The following is a 6,000-nucleotide window of genomic DNA, read 5'->3' as shown; positions in this document are numbered from 1 at the left end:
CATTTGCTCATAATGCGCGTCAAGTGATCCATCGTGCGTTATCTTGTCGCCAGGGTGATCCACACTACATGCTACAAGCACTACTGCCATATAAGGACAAAAAAGCTACAGCAGACATACCTTTGGCAGGTTACCAAGGACACATATTTGCGCCACTACCACAAGCTATTTAGTCAAGTCGGTAGATTTTTTTATTGATTTATTTAAAAATACCCTACAGGCCCCTAGAGGGATTGTGTAAGAGGGGGGGGGGACTGCAATGAAAGATGACTTATACAATAATTAGAATACACATGAGAATACATATGCAAAAAATATCGGGTAAGAAATGCGCTAATATGCAGTAAAGTAGTGTTAGAATATGTACAAAGAACAAACCGAACGCTTTTGAAAGTGACAGCTCATTCAACTACAAAATTTCACACAGCAAAACATAATCAATAGAATTACAGAGCGACCAAGACATAATTAGAATATAGAACAGTATTTAAGACGTAGTTGCACATTAATAACGGGATAGCATTCACAAAATATTAAGTTCAGTTATGTGGAGTTTGAAAAATGCGTTGTAAGAAGAAGACGAAAGTTTTACTGGTCCCTCTCAAAATCTATGGCGCTAGGAAGGTCGTTCCAAACACGAATGGCTCTTGGAAGAGCGGAGTAATTAAATGAATTAGTGTTTCCCTAGATGCGCATGAAATTGGACCTATTGTACAACCACTGTGACCTGTAATGAGGAGTTTCAAGAGGCAGAACTGATGGTGCTGTGTTATGGAGGTATTTATGAAATAAGAATAGCAGGGGTATATCACGACAATCATGCAAGGGCTGTAGTGAGAGGTCGAGTTTAATTTGTGTAATGCTTTTAGTGTAGTCATAAGAACGTGAGATAAAAAGCGCGGCCTTATTCTGAATAGATTCGAGTTTTTCAATGAAATACTTTTGATGGGGAGACTAGACGGATGGATCGTATTCAAGCTGATGTCGAACAAATGTTAGGTAAACCAGTTTACGAATATCTTTTGTAGAATTAGGTAACCTGTGGCGTAAGTACCCTAATGATCTCGAAGAACTGGCGCATATGCATGCAATGTGCGCTGACCACAAAAGAGTCGAAGTTAGGTTCACACCAAGAAAATTATATTGAGTATCATGCAAAATAGTGGTGTTATGATAAATGTGCTCCTGTCAGCCACTTTATCTGTCAACGAAAAGCAAATGACGGTGGCGACCACGACGCCACGGTCTTCTTTTCCAACAGCGGTGAGTCATCACCTCGACAGCAAGCACCAACAGAGCCAGGCTGTTTCCAATAGCATAAACAGCAGCGTAATCGCTGAACGGAACCACGACTGACAGGAGACTTCTCCTGCTGTTAGGCGAAGGGCGGCCACCCAAGGCTCGCGTCACAAGGCCTGACTCCTCCAGTGCCAGAAGTAGCCGTCGGTGCTGGTGCCTGCAGTCAGAAAGTTCAATCAACATTCATCCGCCGTAGAAACAGTACAGATAGCAGGTGAAAGTAATATACTAATGCGACGACAATTACATGGTCACTCGAAGGGCGTTGACGCCCTAGCACTGCCACGGTATCAAGGTTTGGCTGCAAAAAAAAAAAAAATCGCCGCATATCCACGACGTGAATGATGATGAGTGGGCGAAGCACCAGGGGATCATTCGGGTAAACCAGAGCTACGGACGAAAGAGAAAGAGAGCGCGCGTCGGGAACGAATGCTCTTGTGCACCGCAGCGCCCCTAACTACGGAAGAGAGAGAGAGAGAGCGCGTGGGGAATGAACGCCCTTGTGCACCGCAACGCCCCTAGCTACGGACGCGAGAGAGAGCGCGCGTCGGGAACGAGAGAGAAAGAGAAAGAGAGCACAGCTGCGCCTCTAGCGGGAGCGGCGAGTAGTAGTGTGGCTACCACGGCGCGACGAGGGAGAAGGCTCGACCCTAAGGAGCTTCGCCCCTAAAATACATGGGAAGCTTGTACTAGTGGTGCAAGGCTAGCTGAACTGGTGATCGACCTAGCTTCTTCGAGCTTTTACTAGACTTGGCTAAGTTTTGCTACGAAATGGTAAGTGCTGCTAGGCACGGTATTCCGAATCGGCCCGCCGCCAACTCGCAGATTCTCTCTTGGCCGCGCGACCTGCTGCAAGATGAGCGGCCGCTTCTTCGGGTGTGCGGATCTTCTTCGGTCGTCCTATGCCAAGAGTACATGTACTGGCTACAGAGTCAACGAGAGTTCTGCCGCCCTCGCGATGGCTCCGATCTTGATCTCGCCATGCTGCGCCACCACACTTCCTGGGGCGTGGCTGGTCGAAACCTGCCAAGCCGACGCCAGAGGCGCCTGTTGCAGTCACGGACATCGCGCACGTTCAGCGCGAACGCGCGGAAACTGGGAAACGCGAACGGCGTCGATAGCAGCTTTGTGCGTTGCCTCGTTGGTGCTGCTACAATTTCTTTCTCTCTCTCGCTCTCATTTTCTCTTTCTCTCTCCCGACCATAGCGTGCCCCACGCGCATGCTCTGTTCCCTCTCCTTAATGTCCGACGTTAAGGCAACAATGCACGGCAAGGACAGGAGGTGAAGCAGACGCCGCTCCACGTGGGGGTTGCTAGGCAACCTAAGTGACTCATCGCTCGGCGAGGGTTTTTTTTTATTCAGAAGACACTTTACGCCCGGATTAAACAGCTGCGCTGTTAAAATCACCAACTGAATTGGACGCACCATCACGCTAAGCTCCATCAGCTCTCCAGAAAAGCTATCGCAGTGTTATGTTTCCTGTAGACTGATGCGCCTACAAACACTAGCGTCCTTGCTCCGCTTTCTGCATACCACACCGTGGTGCATTTAATGGTCTGAGCTGAACGCACAGTAAACTTCCAGCTAAGAACTTCCATTGTTCCTTCTTCATACAGGCTATGTCGTAAAAATTCAAGAGATGGAGGAGTGGGGAGAGCCACTAAATGTTTGATAAAATTCATAGACATGGATGTCATTCCTGACTCTGGCAACATGTGATGCAAAGTCGCATACTTTCACAAGAGCGAAACCATAGGGCGCGCGTATCAACCTCGAAACGCTACGCCTGATTACATCTAATTCATGACTGTATTTTCAAACGTATGAACTATGGGTCACGAAATGGGTTTCAACCGGGCAACAATTTATCCGGAATATAGTTTTTTTTTTGAGAGAGAGACATCTTTATTTGAAATCAAATACAGGCATTGTGATACACGTTCAGAAGGAGGTCTCATTGCACATGACTGAGAGGGCACCTGCAAGAAATTAGGAGATAAATACAAAAAAGACCACAAAACAGCCTGAAGTAATTAGTTGTAACAATGAAAACATAGCAAATATGCCTGAGGATTATGCACCATAAGAACATAAACACAGTCATATCAATGTCACACACACAAAAAAAACACCGCATATCCACGGGGTGAATGATGATGAGTGGGCGAAGCTCCGGAGGGAATCATCGGTAAACCGTGAATCGTCCGTGTAATTCGCCCAGTCTCGCCGCACTAAATCGAACGATTGACTTCCACCAATGACACGCGCCATATGTGACGTCATTCCTAATTTAGAACAGCGCCCTTCATTATAATTGCACCATCTCCCGCTTAAGGGGACGCTAGCACAAACGCGTTAGAAACGTGCAGTACTCTCTAGTAAGGGGGAGAGGCCACAGCGTTTTACGCAGCCGTTTACACATGCCGGAACGTGCACCGCGTTTGCCGACGCCATCATATGACTGCTGAGAGAGTATAACCCCCGTATTCATAAACGCTCCTAGACTTGAACTTGACTTGCCACCGCCTTCAACGCGTTTCGAACGCGCTGCCCAAGGCGGTGGCAAGTCAAGTTCAAGTCGAGGAGCGTTTATGAATACGGGGGTAAGGCGGAGAGGCCACAGCGTCTCACACCAGCTTCTTACACGGGCCGTAACGCGCTAGCACAAACGCGTTAGAAACGCGCAGTCTTTCGTTAATGTTGGGTATTTATTGTCATCGTGGTGCGTGTGTCCATGTGCGCTTCGTGGCGTAGTGGTTAGCGCCGCGCGTTCGGAAGCGAGGGGTCCCTGGTTCGATTCCGCGCTACGGACACAACTTTCGGAATTTCATTTTTCATAAAAGTAGACGTGGCTACCTACTACGACGACTACTACTACTACTACATACTACAGAGGAGGGACAGACCCACACCCTAAGGAGCTTCGCCACTAAAATTGTTATTCGAGGTAAACCTGGTCGGATTACAGTGGAACAAATTTGATCCTGCAACACATCAGCTATATGGTACCGTTTATAGACTTGCAAACAACAATTCGCAATGTATATTCGAACAAATTGCACACTGATAATACACCATGGTGTTGAATTAACGAGGATGCACTGTTGAACGGTGCACTGAATGGTAGGCCACGAATGACCTGGCTTTGAAGGCGTTCGAGTGGAAATGTGAGATGATATGATACATGAAATGATACAATACTGTAATATGACGGTTGATGAAGGTGTAGTACATCTCAAATAAAAGTAGGTAAATTGAATAATGGTCCTGCTTTAATTGATATTAATATACCATCAGCTATCCTCTGGTTATTATATGAAATGTGATGGGAAGACTTGAGATGTGCATCAAGAACAACTACCAGCAATGTGAACTGAAGAGTACTCAGAAGGCGGTGGCAGTTGATACTAATGACAGGAGTAGATGAAAGCGGGTTCTGACTCGTGTGGAAGACATGGAAATGTGTTTTATTAGAGTTAATTAACAAACCATTAGCTTTGCAACAATCTTGAATATTACTAAGGTCAGCGGTCAGTTTGCTAGTTAACCTATCGATGGACCTGTCACTTGTAACTGTAGTTGAATCATCTGCATACAAGAAAGGTTGAAAGTATGTACAGTTTGCAGTCAGGTCAACATATAAATTAGGAATAAAAGGGGGCCGAATATGAACCCCTGGGGGGCACCAGTATCAGTGCATTTAAAAATAGAAAGAACATTAGAAACATAAACGAATTGCTCTCTGTTCTGTAAGATAAATAGCTTCTAATTAGTTCATGCTCACTACGTGCCACGCCAATTGAGTTAAGTTTAGGTATGAATACCTAATGAACTGTAGAGTCAAAGGCCATGGTAAGGTTAATGAACAGGGCACCGGCAAAACATCCTGAGTCTAGGGCATGCTTAATATTGTCACGAGACTGCGCGCAATGTGACAAAGACGAAGTTGGTAACTGGGGGAAGAATACGACGAGTGAAAAGATTGTCTTTCCGCCATCTTGGCCGTGCTACAGCTCGCTGTAAGTAGTTGGTAAATATATTTTCATTAAACCGTTTCCCGTGGTATTTTCGCTTAGGTGCGGGGAAGACTACTCAAGACGGAACTCCGCAGCGGACGGCTCATGGCAAGCTCCACCATGTCAACAGGCGGGGATATTGCGAACACCAGCACCCTAGCCGGTGGTCTTGATTCAACCCCGCGACCCTGGCTCTTTTTGCAGCACCGACAACGTCGACGTCGATGACTGGCTTGGGAATTACGAGCGCGTCGCAACGAACAATCGGTGGGCCCCGACACTGACACTCGCGAATGTCGCTTTGTACCTCAGTGGGGCAGCGCGCGTCTGGTTCGACACTCACGAAACAGAGCTGACCAGCTGGGTATATGTAAGCAGAAGCTTCGTGACCCATTTGGCAAACCAATTGGCTGCCAGTACGCCGCTTCGAAAGAACTCGCCTGTCGCGCCCAATCTTCGACGGAGTCGTACGTGTCACACATCCTTGATGCTATCGCCCTTTGCCGCCGAATCGATAGCACCATGACCGAGGCGGACAAAGTAGGTGAAGTCCTGAAAGGCATTGTTGATGATCTGTTCAACTTGTTGGCCTTTAAGGACTGCTCAAGCGTTGAAGATACTATCAAGGAATCCAGGTGGTGTGAAGCACTGAAGTGTCGCCGCATCGCTCAACAATTCATGCGG

Source organism: Dermacentor silvarum, chromosome 8, assembly GCF_013339745.2.
Source record: "Dermacentor silvarum isolate Dsil-2018 chromosome 8, BIME_Dsil_1.4, whole genome shotgun sequence".
NCBI lineage: Eukaryota > Metazoa > Arthropoda > Arachnida > Ixodida > Ixodidae > Dermacentor > Dermacentor silvarum.
Note: the sequence above shows the minus strand (reverse complement) of the source record.